This window comes from Cherax quadricarinatus, chromosome 47, assembly GCF_038502225.1.
Source record: "Cherax quadricarinatus isolate ZL_2023a chromosome 47, ASM3850222v1, whole genome shotgun sequence".
Lineage (NCBI taxonomy): Eukaryota > Metazoa > Arthropoda > Malacostraca > Decapoda > Parastacidae > Cherax > Cherax quadricarinatus.
Window position 1 is genome coordinate 716,874 of NC_091338.1, and position 18,979 is coordinate 735,852.

General features: G+C 43.3%; 1 protein-coding gene across 1 annotated transcript in view; it reads left to right on the forward strand.

Moving 5' to 3' along the window:
• The first annotated feature begins 15,181 nt into the window (after positions 1-15,181).
• The window catches only part of LOC128696543 (venom allergen 5-like), a 135,414-nt gene continuing 131,616 nt past the window's right edge, over positions 15,182-18,979 (forward strand). The window contains exon 1 of the mRNA XM_053787841.2: positions 15,182-15,321. The gene's annotated coding sequence lies outside the window, so the exon portion shown is untranslated. The remainder of the gene's footprint in view (positions 15,322-18,979) is intronic.

An 18,979-nucleotide genomic window follows, 5' to 3' on the forward strand; every position in this document is an offset into this window, starting at 1 on the left:
CACAACATAACAAAGAGATCCATAACATAACAGAGAGATCCACAACATAAGAGAGATCCACAACATAAAAGAGAGATCCACAACATAAAAGAGAGATCCACAACATAACAGAGAGGTCCACAACATAACAGAGAGATCCACAACATAACAGAGAGATTCACAACATAAGAGAGATCCACAACATAACAGAGAGATCCACAACATAACAAAGAGATCCACAACATAACAGAGAGATCCACAACATAACAGAGAGATCCACAACATAACAGAGAGATCCACAACATAACAAAGAGATCCACAACATAACATAGAGATCCACAACATAACAAAGAGATCCATAACATAACAGAGAGATCCACAACATAACAAAGAGATCCACAACATAACAGAGAGATCCACAACATAACAAAGAGATCCACAACATAACAGAGAGATCCACAACATAAGAGAGATCCACAACATAAAAGAGAGATCCACAACATAAAAGAGAGATCCACAACATAACAGAGAGGTCCACAACATAACAGAGAGATCCACAACATAACAGAGAGATCCATAACATAACAGAGAGATCCACAACATAAGAGAGATCCACAACATAAAAGAGAGATCCACAACATAAAAGAGAGATCCACAACATAACAAAGAGATCCACAACATAACATAGAGATCCACAACATAACAAAGAGATCCATAACATAACAGAGAGATCCACAACATAAGAGAGATCCACAACATAAAAGAGAGATCCACAACATAACAGAGAGATCCACAACATAACAGAGAGATCCACAACATAACAGAGAGGTCCACAACATAACAGAGAGATTCACAACATAAGAGAGATCCACAACATAATAGAGAGATCCACAACATAACAGAGAGATCCACAACATAACAGAGAGATCCACAACATAACAAAGAGATCCACAACATAACATAGAGATCCACAACATAACAAAGAGATCCATAACATAACAGAGAGATCCACAACATAACAAAGAGATCCACAACATAACAGAGAGATCCACAACATAACAAAGAGATCCACAACATAACAGAGAGATCCACAACATAACAGAGAGATCCACAACATAAGAGAGATCCACAACATAAAAGAGAGATCCACAACATAACAGAGAGGTCCACAACATAACAGAGAGATCCACAACATAACAGAGAGATTCACAACATAAGAGAGATCCACAACATAACAGAGAGATTCACAACATAAGAGAGATCCACAACATAAAAGAGAGATCCACAACATAACAAAGAGATCCACAACATAACATAGAGATCCACAACATAACAAAGAGATCCATAACATAACAGAGAGATCCACAACATAAGAGAGATCCACAACATAAAAGAGAGATCCACAACATAACAGAGAGGTCCACAACATAACAGAGAGATTCACAACATAAGAGAGATCCACAACATAATAGAGAGATCCACAACATAACAGAGAGATCCACAACATAACAGAGAGATCCACAACATAACAAAGAGATCCACAACATAACATAGAGATCCACAACATAACAGAGAGATCCACAACATAACAGAGAGATCCACAACATAACAAAGAGATCCATAACATAACAGAGAGATCCACAACATAACAAAGAGATCCACAACATAACAGAGAGATCCACAACATAACAAAGAGATCCACAACATAACAGAGAGATCCACAACATAACAGAGAGATCCACAACATAACAAAGAGATCCACAACATAACAGAGAGATCCACAACATAACAAAGAGATCCACAACATAACAGAGAGATCCACAACATAACAAAGAGATCCACAACATAACAGAGAGATCCACAACATAACAGAGAGATCCACAACATAACAAAGAGATCCACAACATAACAGAGAGATCCACAACATAACAAAGAGATCCACAACATAACAGAGAGATCCACAACATAACAAAGAGATCCACAACATAACAGAGAGATCCACAACATAACAGAGAGATCCACAACATAACAAAGAGATCCACAACATAACAGAGAGATCCACAACATAACAAAGAGATCCACAACATAACAGAGAGATCCACAACATAACAGAGAGATCCACAACATAACAGAGAGATCCACAACATAACAGAGAGGTCCACAACATAACAGAGAGATCCACAACATAACAGACAGGTCCACAACATAACAGAGAGATCCACAACATAACAAAGAGATCCACAACATAACAGAGAGATCCACAACATAACAGAGAGATCCACAATATAACAGGGAGTTCCACAACATAACAGAGAGATCCACAACATAACAGACAGGTCCACAACATAACAGAGAGATCCACAACATAACAAAGAGATCCACAACATAACAGAGAGATCCACAACATAACAGAGAGATCCACAATATAACAGGGAGTTCCACAACATAACAGAGAGATCCACAACATAACAAAGAGATCCACAACATAACAAAGAGATCCACAACATAACAGAGAGATCCACAACATAACAAAGAGATCCACAACATAACAGAGAGATCCACAACATAACAGAGAGATCCACAATATAACAGGGAGTTCCACAACATAACAGACAGAGCTACAACACAACAAACAGGACCACAACATAACAAACAGTGCCATAATATAACAGACAGGTCCACAACATAACAGAAGGGCCACAACATAACAGACAGGTCCAGAACATGACAGACAGAGCTACAACACAACAAACAGGACCACAACATAACAGACAGGTCCACAACAGAACAGAGGAGGTCCACAACATAACAGGCTGGGTCACAGTTTAACAGACAGGTCCACAACAGAACAGAGGAGGTCCACAACATAACAGACTCGGCCACAGTTTAACAGACAGGTCCACAACAGAACAGAGGAGGTCCACAACATAACAGACTGGACAGGTCCACAACATAACAGACTGGACAGGTCCACAACATAACAGACTGGACAGGTCCACAACGTAACATGGGTCAGGGTCAGGGACACTACTTCTCAAGGTAAGAGGGACTGCTTATCAGAATCAGGGGGGCTGTTTCTCCGGGTCAAGGGGGACTGCTCCTCCGGGTCAGGGGGAACTGCTTCTCCGGGTCAGGGGGGACTGCTTCTTCGGGTCAGGGGGGGTGCTTATCAGGATCAGGGGGACTGCTTCTCCGGGTCAAGGGGGACTGCTTCTCCGGGTCAGGGGGAACTGCTTCTCCGGGTCAGGGGGGACTACTTCTCCTGGACAGGGAGACTGCTTCTTCGGGTCAGGGGAACTGCTTCTCCGGATCAGGGAGACTGCTTCTCCGGGTCAGGGGGGACTGCTTCTCCGGGTCAGGGGGACTGCTTCTCTGGGTCAGGGGGGACTACTTCTCCTGGTCAGGGGACTGCTTCTCCGGGTCATGGGGGACTGCTTTTCCGGGTCAGGGGGGACTACTTCTCCGGGTCAGGGGGACTGCTTTTCCGGGTCAGGGGGACTACTTCTCCGGGTCAGGGGGACTGCTTTTCCGGGTCAGGGGGGACTACTTCTCCGGGTCAGGGGGGACTGCTTCTCCAGGTCAGGGGGGACTGCTTCTTCGGGTCAGGGGGACTGCTTCTCACTGACAGATTTATTTCCTCACAGCACTATAATTCACACTGGTGCTCAATGTTCGCTTAATAAAACCAGCAGTTAACATCGAATATTTTTTTTTAATCGAGTTAGGTGAAGGCGAACGCCGCTGACGAACACGAGAGCATATGTTGCTGGTGCCGGCGAACGATCAAACACGGCGCAGATGGTCACGAACACTTCTCAGCGAACGTATCGTAAATTGCCTTCATGCGCTGACAGGAAGCAACTTGTAAAATGGTGAAAACAAGAGTTCAGTGAAGGAAAACAAGGTAGATAAATAACAAAAAGGCACAATACCGTGACTGGAACGATACACAAATAACCCGCACATAAAAGACTTTGTCAATGGTCCAAGTCGGACCGAAACGTCGTCGTAAGCTTCTGTCTTTTATGTGCGGGTTATTTGTGTAAAACAAGGTAGTATCGTTACTTATTGCAAAATCTAAGCCACATAGGTTTGGTAGCTGTGTGGTAGCGCTTTTGTGTCACAGCCGAGAGATCCGGAATCAATAGAATCCACACACTTGTAATTACTGTACGCTTAGCAGTAACGATGTACTCACAATGTGATAAGATCATTTTTAGTCTGCAAATTCTATAGTGAACCAGGCTCTCAAGATGACATTCTGTCTGCCAAGTTAACTTGCACATTCTAACTGTCAAGTTAACTTGCACATTCTACCTGTCAAGTTAATATGCAAATTCTAGCAGTCAAGTTAACGAGCACATTCCTTCCGTCAAGTCAGATTATTTTTGCGTAAACGCTGCTTTAGTATAATTGTTAATGGACAAGGTTAGAGATTAGTTTTAAAGATTATGCAAGAGAGAGAGAGAGAGAGAGAGAGATTGATAGATAGATAGATAGATAGATAGATAGATAGATAGATAGATAGATAGATAGACAGATAGAGAGAGAGAGAGAGAGAGAGAGAGAGAGAGAGAGAGAGAGAGAGAGAGAGAGAGAGAGAGAGAGAGAGAGAGAGAGAGAGAGAGAGAGAGAGAGAGAGAGAGAGAGAGAGAGAGAGAGAGAGAGAGAGAGAGAGAGAGAGAGAGAGAGCGACCTAGACAAAAAGTCACTTGTAACTCACCTTACCTTGTGAGTGTGTTAAAGCTGAACATGAATCAAGGATACACTGGTGTTAAAAATAGCAACTCTCAGCTATCACGCAAGAACACATGAACACATACCTTATGTAAGTGGCTCAGAGCCAGCCATCACTAGCTTCTTTATCGTCCCAACCTACTTCCCACGTCTCCAGCTCCTTACAACCTGCACGATAACCCAGAAAGCTAAAGTATCATCATTTTTTTCCGTCTGGATGGCCACACTGAGACGCTGGAACAGGAAGGCGGCAGTACTTTCGTGTCTCTATTATTGTCGCCGAACCTGAAATTCAGTGTGTTGAGAAAACTTTCTGCAGGTTTGCCTCGAGGTCTAATAATCTTTGCTTCTACTGAGACAAATTGTTACTGATGGTTCAAGTCTTCCCTATGATCAGCAGTACCTGCTCCCATGTTGCCCAACACTGAAACGGGTATAGGTGTCAGCCAAGGTGCCTCAATCACCCAGCTGGGTTGGTTGAACTGACACCGTGAAGGAGAATAAGAAAGCTGGCAAAGCAATTTGGGAGTCTATATATATTCCCAGTCCATCTAATGTGACTGGCAATAAGGATTACATCCAGTGCTTTTCATTTATGGAAAAATTCAGGACATTTTCTAGCACGAACTTTAGAAATGTCATATTCCTTTAGTTTGGGTTTGTCGAGGGGTGAGAAACATCTCAAAATATAGGTAGTACTGGGAAAGACAGGCATCTTTTGAGAAGGTAGAAGACATCATGTGCATCAACATCTCTTATCCAGCCGTCCATCTTCTGAGATCGAAGTTTTTATCTCCTAGAATCAGGCTGACATTATTATTATTATTATTAAAATCGCACATTAGCACTAAACTCAGAAGGCTCATAAAGCGCTGCATCAGACTGATAGCGTTGGAGCTGAGAGGAACTCCAGGGAGAGTACTAGCCACTAGATCAATGACTCGTGTTCCTGGCAAGGTCACCATGATTTTGTCACTGATCTGTTGGTTGGAGGAAACTAGAAGGGACTGCAGTGCCAGCCAAAGTACCCTCATGCAAGAAGTAGATGTTGAGCATACTAAACAGCCTTTCTGTGATTTCCTTTATGACTCTGCAAAAAAAAGGGAGAAAGGAGAGGGAGAGTAGGCATTACCCTGCTGTACACTTTCATGTAAGTTTAGTCTATCAGACTCCACGACTGCTTCCCACCACCTCCAAGACTCTCTTCCACGTCCTCCAAGACTCCCTCTCACCTCCTCCAAGACACTACATAATGATTTAAGATTCATATACTTTGTTTTGTTTTAGAGGTCAAAGTTTAAGACTACGATGAATGAGAACACAGACATTCGTGCACTGCCTTGTCAGTTTCATTATTGTTAAATTATAATGTTACCAAGGTCACTTTCATTTACTTAGGCTCATTCTCACTTCTTGATTTCATAATAGAACTTTAAATTCTTTGTTAACTTTGTCCATGAATTGAATAAATCTTTAACGTCCTGAATTTTATGAATATTTTATGGTATTAAAATCCTGCTTAGAAGTTTATTTCATTTAACAATATTTAAAAGAACTATTTTTCAGTGCTACCATATATCGTTATGCCTGCTGGAGTTTATTGGTTATATAGTGTGAAGATGTGGGTGTACAGGTTTAGTCCCCCAGTCATGTTGTGAAGGTGTGGATGTACAGGTTTAGCCCCCCAGACATGTGAAGGTGTGGGTGTACAGGTTTAGTCCCCCAGACATGTTGTGAAGGTGTGGTGTACAGGTATACTATTTACAAGTGTCAGTGTGAATATACAAGGATTTGAAAAGGACTGTTCATTATACTGTGTTAGCCTTACCATCAGGCGAGTACATTAAGACCGAAAAACTGCAAAAATCTTCAGTGATAATAAATAGTGTACAATAAAAACCATGAGTGATCTCTCAAGAGTGGGAAGAGTAATGTGTGATTGAGTGGTAGTGAGTGTATCTGTGAGGGGGAAGTGTGGCAAGGAAGAAGGAAGAGAATGAAGGGAGAGAGGGCCATCTGTGTCATGTTAAAAAAGGTCCACACAACCAGCACATATTGGTGACGATAACATAAATGTTCACATATAGAGCACCTCATAGCACACATCTATACTTTAACTCTGTGTAAACTCTAATGGAAATTTTGCTAAAAAAATCGTCCACATATTCATATATATAATTCCTGGGGTATTGTCAAGTATGCTAATTCAATTAACACTGCACGAAGGCTTTATAACCTTCTTATATGTGATAATTATTATAATATTTATGACTGAGAGAGGAGAGAGCTAGAAGAGTTAAGGTCACACAGTGCCTGAGGGATGGAAGTTATCAGATGTTATCATAACATGAGGAATATACCTCCAACTTCTTGGATCCAGAGCCTTGTGGAACCTATATATGAAAATATTTGACAAGACCATTGGGTATAGTGTCTGATCATGTGTATACATTCACAGTGTTGCCATGTTCAGACTTTCTGGGGAAAAAAACACTTGAACAACCATTAACATTAAGTAATTACTGTAATTAAAACCTTTGACCTTCAGTGTTGCAAGTCCCCGTACAATGTTGACCTCCAGGGTGACCCTTCAGTGTTGCAAGTCCCCGTACAATGTTAACCTCCAGGGTGACCCTTCAGTGTTGCAAGTCCCCGTACAATGTTGACCTCCAGGGTGACCCTTCAGTGTTGCAAATCCCCGTACAATGTTGACCTCAGGGTGACCCTTCAGTGTTGCAAGTCCCCGTACAATGTTGACCTCCAGGGTGATCCTTCAGTGTTGCAAACAATCCCCAGGGTACAATGTTGACCTCCAGGGTGACCCTTCAGTGTTGCAAGTCCCCGTACAATGTTGACCTCCAGGGTGACCCTTCAGTGTTGCAAGTCCCCGTACAATGTTGACCTCCAGGGTGACCCTTCAGTGTTGCAAGTCCCCGTACAATGTTGACCTCCAGGGTGACCCTTCAGTGTTGCAAGTCCCCGTACAATATTGACCTCCAGGGTGACCCTTCAGTGTTGCAAGTCCCCGTACAATGTTGACCTCCAGGGTGATCCTTCAGTGTTGCAAGTCCCCGTACAATGTTGACCTCCAGGGTGATCCTTCAGTGTTGCAAGTCCCCGTACAATGTTGACCTCCAGGGTGATCCTTCAGTGTTGCAAGTCCCCGTACAATGTTGACCTCCAGGGTGACCCTTCAGTGTTGCAAGTCCCCGTACAATGTTGACCTCCAGGGTGACCCTTCAGTGTTGCAAGTCCCCGTACAATGTTGACCTCCAGGGTGACCCTTCAGTGTTGCAAGTCCCCGTACAATGTTGACCTCCAGGGTGACCCTTCAGTGTTGCAAGTCCCCGTACAATGTTGACCTCCAGGGTGATCATTCAGTGTTGCAAGTCCCCGTACAATGTTGACCTCCAGGGTGATCCTTCAGTGTTGCAAGTCCCCGTACAATGTTGACCTCCAGGGTGATCCTTCAGTGTTGCAAGTCCCCGTACAATGTTGACCTCCAGGGTGATCCTTCAGTGTTGCAAGTCCCCGTACAATGTTGACCTCCAGGGTGATCCTACAGTGTTGCAAGGCCCCGTACAATGTTGACCTCCAGGGTGACCCTTCAGCGTTGCAAGTCCCCGTACAATGTTAACCTCCAGGGTGACCCTTCAGCGTTGCAAGTCCCCGTACAATGTTGACCTCCAGGGTGACCCTTCAGTGTTGCAAGTCCCCGTACAATGTTGACCTCCAGGGTGACCCTTCAGTGTTGCAAGTCCCCGTACAATGTTGACCTCCAGGGTGATCCTTCAGTGTTGCAAATCCCCGTACAATGTTGACCTCCAGGGTGATCCTTCAGTGTTGCAAGTTGACCCCCGTACAATGTTGACAGGGTGACCCTACAGTGTTGCAAGTCCCCCAGTACAATGTTGACCTCCTGCGTGACCCCTCAATGTTGCAAGTCCCCGTACAATGTTGACCTCCAGGGTGACCCTACAGTGTTGCAAGTCCCCGTACAATGTTGACTCCCAGGTTGACCCTACAGTGCTGCAAGTCCTCGTATAATGTTGACCTCCAGGGTGACCCTACAGTGTTGCAAGTCCCCGTACAAGGTTGACCTCCCGGGTGACCCTACAGTGTTGCAATTCCCAGTGCAATGTTGATCAACAGGGTGACCCTACAGTGTTGCAAGTCCCCGTACAATGTTGACCTCCTGAGTGACCCCTCAATGTTGCAAGTCCCCGTACAATGTTGACCTCCCGGTGACTCCTTGTGATAAATGATGCACACGGACAGAGTAATTTCTTAAATATAATTAAGATTCTTGATTACCTTCTATTCAGATAATATCTAATTAAAGCGCGATCATTTTAAAAGGGAAATAACGTGAAGGTCTGGGGAAAAAAGTCTAGTTTAAGGTCTGGGATGAAAGTCTGTCAGGGCTAAAAGTCTGGGAAAAATGTCCGGGAGTTGTATCTGATGATACTGTTGTTGAGAGTTTATTATTATAACCAGTTTTTTTTTCTAGATAGCATAGCAATTATGTCAGCTAGGTTTGTCAATGTGTACTTGTAGAACTAAGAACAACAGCAACAGCAGCAGCAGCAACAACAACAACAACAACAACAACAACAACAATAATAATAATAATAATAATAATAATAATAATAATAATAATAATAATAATAATAATAATTTTTTTTCTTCTTATTCGCCGGTATTCTCCCGGCCCGGGTCTTTTCCAAGTAGTGGTGACCCGGCCTTGGCTCCCTATCTCGGGAGTATCTCGAGACCTAAGTCTCCAATGGGAGGAGGTACAAGTACCCCTTCATCTTTGGGACCAAGTGTCCCCAGGCCTAGCCACATTCCCCGCCCTCACGGGGCTCGTAGGGAGAAGCTAGGCCCCTGGTCTACCATCTGCCCCGCCCCAAAGGGGATAATAATAATAATAATAATAATAATAATAATAATAATAATAATAAAATAATAATAATAATGGTAGAGTTATAATTGAAAGAATTAAGAGTAAGACGGAGAATAGGATAGCAGATGAACAAGGAGGCTTTAGGAAAGGTAGGGGGTGTGTGGACCAGGTGTTTACAGTGAAACATATAAGTGAACAGTATTTAGATAAGGCTAAAGAGGTCTTTGTGGCATTTATGGATTTGGAAAAGGCGTATGACAGGGTGGATAGGGGGGCAATGTGGCAGATGTTGCAAGTGTATGGTGTAGGAGGTAGGTTACTGAAAGCAGTGAAGAGTTTTTACGAGGATAGTGAGGCTCAAGTTAGAGTATGTAGGAAAGAGGGAAATTTTTTCCCAGTAAAAGTAGGCCTTAGACAAGGATGTGTGATGTCACCGTGGTTGTTTAATATATTTATAGATGGGGTTGTAAGAGAAGTAAATGCGAGGGTCTTGGCAAGAGGCGTGGAGTTAAAAGATAAAGAATCACACACAAAGTGGGAGTTGTCACAGCTGCTCTTTGCTGATGACACTGTGCTCTTGGGAGATTCTGAAGAGAAGTTGCAGAGATTGGTGGATGAATTTGGTAGGGTGTGCAAAAGAAGAAAATTAAAGGTGAATACAGGAAAGAGTAAGGTTATGAGGATAACAAAAAGATTAGGTGATGAAAGATTGAATATCAGATTGGAGGGAGAGAGTATGGAGGAGGTGAACGTATTCAGATATTTGGGAGTGGACGTGTCAGCGGATGGGTCTATGAAAGATGAGGTGAATCATAGAATTGATGAGGGAAAAAGAGTGAGTGGTGCACTTAGGAGTCTGTGGAGACAAAGAACTTTGTCCTTGGAGGCAAAGAGGGGAATGTATGAGAGTATAGTTTTTACCAACGCTCTTATATGGGTGTGAAGCGTGGGTGATGAATGTTGCAGCGAGGAGAAGGCTGGAGGCAGTGGAGATGTCATGTCTGAGGGCAATGTGTGGTGTGAATATAATGCAGAGAATTCGTAGTTTGGAAGTTAGGAGGAGGTGCGGGATTACCAAAACTGTTGTCCAGAGGGCTGAGGAAGGGTTGTTGAGGTGGTTCGGACATGTAGAGAGAATGGAGCGAAACAGAATGACTTCAAGAGTGTATCAGTCTGTAGTGGAAGGAAGGCGGGGTAGGGGTCGGCCTAGGAAGGGTTGGAGGGAGGGGGTAAAGGAGGTTTTGTGTGCGAGGGGCTTGGACTTCCAGCAGGCATGCGTGAGCGTGTTTGATAGGAGTGAATGGAGACAAATGGTTTTTAATACTTGACGTGCTGTTGGAGTGTGAGCAAAGTAACATTTATGAAGGGATTCAGGGAAACCGGCAGGCCGGACTTGAGTCCTGGAGATGGGAAGTACAGTGCCTGCACTCTGAAGGAGGGGTGTTAATGTTGCAGTTTAAAAACTGTAGTGTAAAGCACCCTTCTGGCAAGACAGTGATGGAGTGAATGATGGTGAAAGTTTTTCTTTTTCGGGCCACCCTGCCTTGGTGGGAATCGGCCGGTGTGATAATAAAAAAAAAAATAAATATTATTATTATTATTATTAATTATTATTATTATTATTATTATTATTAATTATTATTATTATTATTATTATTATTATTATTATTATTATTATTATTATTATTATTATTATTATTATTATTATTATTATTATTATTATTATAATCATCATCAATTTTATTATTATTATTATTATTATTATTATTATTATTATTACTATTATTTTTATGTTGCGTAATAACTGATTAATGAGTGTTGAGTTGCAGCATAAGATGGTAAGCCAGAGTAATGGTGTATCACAAGTCAAGTTTACGTGGTGGGCTCAACACACTGCATTATGACTCTGATGCTGGAAGACTGTTTCTTACCTGATGATAACCAATGTAATATTGCAACACTTGTGTTGTGGCTTTATCTAGTGTTGCTGTTGTTGGTGGTGCTGCTGGTGCTACTGCTGCTGGTGGTGCTGCAGGTGTTGCTGTTGTTGGTGGTGCTGCTGGTGCTGCTGCTGCTGGTGCTGCTGGTGCTGCTTGGTGTTGCTGGTGCTGCTGGTGCTGGTTCTGGTGCTGGTGCTGCTGGTGCTGCTGCTGCTGGTGGTGCTGCAGGTGTTGCTGTTGTTGGTGGTGCTGCTGGTGCTGCTTGGTGTTGCTGGTGCTGCTGGTGCTGGTTCTGGTGCTGGTGCTGCTGGTGCTGCTGGTGCTGGTGCTGCTGGTGCTGCTGGTGCTGGTGCTGCTGGTGCTGCTGGTGCTGCTTGGTGTTGCTGGTGCTGCTGGTGCTGGTTCTGGTGCTGGTGCTGCTGGTGCTGGTGCTGGTGTTGCTGATGGTGGTGCTGCTGGTGCTGCTGATGCTGGTGCTGGTGCTGCTGCTGGTGCTGCTGGTGCTGCTGGTGCTGCTGGTGCTGCTGGTGGTGGTGATGCTGGTGGTGATGCTGGTGGTGCTGCTGGTGCTGCTGGTGGTGGTGCTGCTGCTGGTGGTGGTGGTGATGCTGGTGGTGATGCTGCTGATACTGCTGGTGCTGCTGGTGCTGCTGGTGGTGCTTTTGCTACTGGTGCTGCTGGTGCTGCTGGTGATGTTGGTGGGGCTGCTGGTGCTGGTGCTGGTGCTGCTGCTGCTGCTGCTGCTGCTGCTGGTGTTCTTGTTTCTGCTGCTGCTGTTGATGATGACGATGATGATGAAGATGATGCTGTTGCTTGGCTACAATTATAATCTTGTGGTGATTGTTGTGGTTGCTGAGATGTTGTGGTGATGGTGGACTTGGTAGTCTGGTGCCAATCTCTTTCTCTCTCTCGTTTTAGTAATAATAACAATAATAATAATAATAATAACAATAATAATAATAATAATAATAATAATAATACTAATAATAATAATAATAATAATAATAATAATAATAATAATAATAATAATAATAGCATTAATAATAATTAATAATTCAATTCAAGACATGACAATGGTTCAGAGCTGGTTAAATGTGAGTGTTGTCAAATACTGTCAAGCTGGCAAGCATATCAGACTAGGTGAACACAAACGCGTGTTGTACTGCTGTTGTTGGCCCCTGATAAGAGCGGCTGGAACACCAGCGTTCAAGGATGCGAGGAGAAGGTTTGGACCTTTATCACTGCTAGACGATGGCTTGGATGACCCACGAAATAGCTGAAGGGAGTGGCTGTGATAGCGATTCATTGTTTCTGAGGCCTGACCTGACTTGCAGCCCAGTCCTTAGTGTTGTTCAGAGCTGACTTGCTGCCCAGCCCTCAGTATTGTTTAGGACTGATTTTCAGCCCAACCCTCATTGTTGCTGAGAGCTGACTTGCAGCCCAGTTCTGAGTGTTGTTACTAAGGGATGAGCTGCAGCCCAGCCCTCACATTAAGCTGATTCAAGTAAATTACTACTGACCCGAGTGAAGCAAAGTTAGGTTAAAGAACAAGCTTGTATCGGGACAATGTTTGCTGTGTGGAACTTTATCGTAACTTGATAAAGTTTTACACTTATAAACGACATGTTGTCCCATTAAAGCTAGTTCGTAGTGTGTCTCTCATTGGCTATCGCAGTCCTTTTGTTTGTGACCCTGTGTTAGGGCGAACTGGATTACTATCCTGGCACACAGGTTATATACACTGAGAGGTATACTGTATTTCTCAGTATTGGGGTAATGGGGTATTTATACCCCAAGAGTTTATTTTAATCTTTATTTTAGGTAGTAAAAATAGTCTTGATAGGTGGTGTACGAGTGACATGCAGCCTTGATAGTCCACGTGCAGTAGATAGGCTTTAAACCTGTTAAGCAAACAACTATCTTGATTTATATAGTGATGGACCGACGTTTCGGTCTATCACATTTCTCGTGAGTGACCTGATTATGGTTTAGGAAGGACCAAAACTTCGTTTAGTTTCATCTCTAAATTAGGGAATATTTGCACTTTTCAGAAATAATTTAGTTACCCATTACAATCAGCTTCCATCTCATCTAGTATCATCGACTACTGTTTCAAGCTTGTGGTATGATAGTTGAACTTACATCTCGTTTAGTATTTCCAACTTGTAGTATGATACTTTTGGTCTGAATTAATATATTAGTTATAACTTTTAGTGTGACGAGTTGCTGTAGATCTAGTAACTAGATCTTTGTATTTTAGTAAAGTCACCGAGACAGAATTTTGTGGATAAGTTCTGCACGACTCACAAGAATTTATTGCCTAATAGTTGTATTATACAGAAGACTTGGTTATAGCAATCTTTTATATACATATTATAGGAAGGTAATAGCAGATCAAGGAACGGAGGGGGTTTGAAACCGTTCTGTGGTTTATTATTACAATTTCGTGAGGCAACGTAATAAAAGGCTGTATAATTAGGTATTCCTAAAGAGGTACTTTTAAATGGTTTCCTGAAATTTTTTCTTTCTATTTCTTTCTCTAACTTTTCGGTTTCATCTCGCTCATAACTCGAGAACTACTCATCAGATCGAATTCATATTTAGAACACTTGTTACTGAACATATTCCCAACATCCCGGAATGGCTTAGATAACTTTCAAAAACACTCAGTGGCTTAATTTCAAACGTTCAAAAAGATGCCTCCTAAGCTGACAAAGGCAAAAAGTGAATTTCCAGTGAGTAGATGCAAATCTGACCATTTTATGTGTAAAATTGGGTGAAATTTTTATTCCCATTTAATCAAGGTGATTAAAATGTGTACGTCTGTCACTGCTAAATGCTTTCAGTATTTAATGGTTGATGCATCTTATGACCAGGATAGTTCCTCTCAAACACATCCAGCGTCCCTCAAACCCAGGTACCGTCCCTTAAACCCAGATACCGTCCCTTAAACCCAGATACCGCCCCTCAAACCCAGCTACCGTCCCTTAAACCCAGGTACCGTCCCTTAAACGCAAGTACCGTCCCTTAAATCCAGGTACCGTCCTTCAAACCCAGGTACCGTCGCTTAAACCCAGGTACCGTCCTTCAAAACCACCAGTCCTCCCTTACACCCACCTACCTACCCTCCTGTAATTTAAAACACTAACCATCAAATATAGGAGAGAAATTACTAGGATGTTCCAGTATTAAGAAGAGTAACAAAAAAAAAAAAAGGCACAATACCGTGACTGGAACGATACACAAATAACCCGCACATAAAAGAGAGAAGCTTACGACGACGTTTCGGTCGTAACTTTGTAAATGGTCCGAGTCGGACCGAAACGTCGTCGTAAGCTTTTCTCTTTTATGTGCGGGTTATTTGTGTATTAAGAAGAGTGATTGTAACTCTGGTTAGTGTACAAGTACTGTCATAACATAAATATTTAAGTAATTCCACGAACTTGTAGAAGCCTGACACCAGTCAGTTCGTCTATTACTATTCCAACATGCAGGAAATTACGCGTCCATGGCCCGTTCATCAACATAGCAAGTGGGCGGGCACATGTGGGTGGGCACCAGGGGTGCAGTTGGGCAGGCACATGTGGTGGGCACCAGCGGTGCAGTTGGGCAGGCATATGTGGGTGGGCACCAGTGATGCAGGTGGGCGGGCACAGGTGGGTGGGTAAAGGCCACACACTGGGTACTGCATCAGTGTTACTCTGGCCCTTGTGCCGCTAACTACCCGCGCTGCTGCTCTACCTCGCCCACCCGCCTCAGGTCTGTACCCTTACCTCACCTGTACAAAAAATCCTCACCCGCCTCAGGTCTATACCCATTTACCCGTACCCTTGACTTACACCCACCAGAAGCTAGTAGTCGCCTACAATATTGACCAGCATCCACAGGTTCCTAACTTCCTGGACCTCCTATCATCCACTGGTTCCTGGGCTCCTGGACGCCTAATCATCCACTGGTTCCTGGGCTCCTGGACGCCTAATCATCCACTGGTTCCTGGGCTCCTGGGCTCCTGGGCCCCTATCATCCACTGGTTTCCAGCTTCCTGGGCTCCTATCACTCACTGGTTTCTGACCCCCTGGACTTCTGTCATACCTGCTCTTAAAAGTGCGCATGGAGTTTACCTCTACCACCTTAAACTCAGACGTGTTTACCATTGTATGGTTGAAGAAATATTACCTAATATAGCTATGGCTCATCTTGCCCGCTTGCCTCAGAGCCTCGCGTTTCAAAATTTTTTTCCCTGCCTGCTCCATCAAAACTTCTGAGTAACTTACACGTCGTGATCTGTCTCCTTTGGTTCCTCTTGCTTCCAAAGTTGACAGTCAGTTCTTTTAGGTTCTCCACATAGTTCAACAACCTTAGTTATGAAACTAGCCTAGTCGCAAACCTGTGTATTTTCTCTGATTTCTGAACGTGCTGTAACAGGTGTGAACTCCATATTGATGCTGTGTTTTCTAAGATAGGTCTGATGCACGTCCTGTTCATTATCTTGAAGGTTTTCTTATTGAGTTTTCTGAAGGTAATTCTAAGATTCACTAGCCTCGCATGTACTGCTGATGTTATGTGCTTTATACGTAAATCTATAAATATGTTCAGGTTAACAGTTATTTCCAGGTCCTCTCTTTATTTGCTTTCTCTGATTTCCGATTTATAAATTTTGTCTAGTCTTCCTTCACTCTCTTCGATTTGCGGTACTTTGCATTTGTCTGGATTAACCTTCTGTAGCTACTTATTTGATCACTCGTGCAGTATATCTCAGTCTCTTTGAAGTCTGTCTTTATCCTCTAGTGTTATTTCCCTCATTAGTTTTATATCATTATCAAACAGCGATTAATAGGAATTGGTCTCTTCTGGCAGATCATTTACGTTTATTAGGCAGAGTGAGGGCTCTAGTACCGAGCCTTGGGGAACCCCACCTGTTAATCTCACCCATACTGATGTTTCCTCTCTTACGGTCATATTCTGTCTCTTATCCGTTAGTTACCAACCGATCCATCTGAGTATTCTTTTGCAACCCTGCGTGCTCTTCCAATTTATGGATCAAACCCGGGTGTGGTGCTGCATCACATGTCTTTCTGCAGTCAAGAAAATATATTCGATCTATCCTTGTATCTCTTGCTTATTTCCTTGATTTTTTTTTATAGAATTACATCACTGAAGTGTCTCCTCTCCAGATACATAACCAACCTCTATCTGCTTATATTCTGCAGCACTTTCCCGGGAATACATATCAATGATACTAGTGTGTGACTATGCGAGTTTTGCAGCAACGCACCATTCAGTTCTTTCTCCCCTTCCTTCACTACCCACCTGCACATTTTATCAGTTTCCACATTCATCCTGGCTTTCTTGTACCCTAAACCCACACCTGCCTCAGGTCAGTACCCGTCCATCTTGCTCGTATTCTTAATCCACACCCATAAACACACCCACACTCACAGTCACACCCTCACCCCATGCACTGTTCGGTCGTATAAATAACTTACACTCCTCTAGGTGCACCGTGCACTAACACAATAAATCTTTGTCCGCTCACAAAGTTTGTTTCACTTTTCATCTGACTGGAAGTGATAAGATATTTAGGCACAGACTGGAAGTGAGAGAGAACAAACTGGACTGTTAACACTACAACGTGACACGAACAGAAGCTATAAGATAGAGAAGTCACAAGGACACTGGGAAGTACTTTTAGAGTGTGAGTGTAATAGGAAAGTGGAATGAATATAATGTGAGGTTTGTGGAGGTGAACGCTAAACAGTTTTAAGAGTAGATATGAGAGTGCTGTAGAGACCATAAACCAGTAATTCTAGGCTATGAAGTTTATTAGGCAGACCAGGAGCACGAACAGGTCTCCTACAAATACAAATACGCTAGTAGTCTCAGAAATGGAATAAAGAGAAGAGGGATGGTCTGGATAGTCTGACATGGAAGTCTTATTGCCGTCTCTGAGAGCGCGAAACTTGTAAGAGTTATACACCTAGGAACAGGAGATAATTAGGTTTGATCCAAGGAAGTGGAGGGTAGCTCTAATTACTTAGTTCAAAAGCACTTCCCTAATATTAAGGTATCCCAAGTATGATTTAGCATGAAATGAAACTATATTATATTCTGATGAATAAAACTGTTTTTAGAGGCATTGACATGAGTGCCATAATGAAACAGGGTCACCACCAAGGTGCCACAATCATCAGTGCCATCATGAAACAGGGTCACTAGCGAGGTGCCACAATCATAAGTTTAAACATCTGTAGCATTTAGTTATCCTGTTCTACAATAGTTACTTTATGGGTACACCTGCAACTTGCTGCTACAGTATTCTATATATGATACTTTCCCTAGCCAGTATTCTCTGTCAAAATTAAAGAAGGCGACACCACTGAGCCACGACTACCACTGCCAGTAAAGCTAAGACAACAGTCAGAACTGCTCTCCTCAGCAAGACAACAGTCACAACTGCCCTCCTCAGCAAGACAACAGTCACAACTGCCCTCCTATTACAACTCAAGATTCCAAATGGCCTGTTATCCTGGGTGTAAAGGGAGCAAAATAAACAGCAGAAAAGTTTTGACTTATATTATCCTTCACCAATTTAGAACAGCAATATGTACACTATATACACTATGTACAGTGATAGGTAGTAGTGCACTCCACGGTAAGCAAGGCAAAAATAGAAGACACAAGAGAGCAGACCGTGCTTCAACCAGCTCTAGAAAGGGAATGACAAGGGCAGACAGGAGAGTGGTACCCACATAACCTCTGCGATTGCCAAAACCATCTTCTTATTGGCTGGAACCTGGTTACTAGTTAAACGACGGGGCCCCATCGTTAACTCTTAGTCACCAGGTTCGCTGGTTGGGGGATATAGCCTGTAAATGAGGGTGTGTACATGCGCCGAATAAAGGTTACGTACTCTTTGCATGCCCCACCTCCACAGCAAGACAACAGTCAAAACTGCCCTTCTCAGCAAGACAACAGTCAAAACTGCCCTCCTCAGCAAGACAACAGTCAAAACTGCCCTCCTCAGCAAGACAACAGTCAAAACTGCCCTCCTCAGCAAGACAACAGTCAAAACTGCCCTCCTCAGCAAGACAACAGTCAAAACTGCCCTCCTCAGCAAGACAACAGTCAAAACTGCCCTCCTCAGCAAGACAACAGTCAAAACTGCCCTCCTCAGCAAGACAACAGTCAAAACTGCCCTCCTCAGCAAGACAACAGTCAAAACTGCCCTCCTCAGCAAGACAACAGTCACATCTGCCCTCCTCAGCAAGACAACAATCACATCTGCCCTCCTCAGCAAGACATCAGTCGTAACTGCCCTCCTCAGCAAGTAAACAGCCACAACTGCCCTCCTCAGCAAGACAACAGTCACATCTGCCCTCCTCAGCAAGACAACAGTCACAACTGCCCTCCTCAGCAA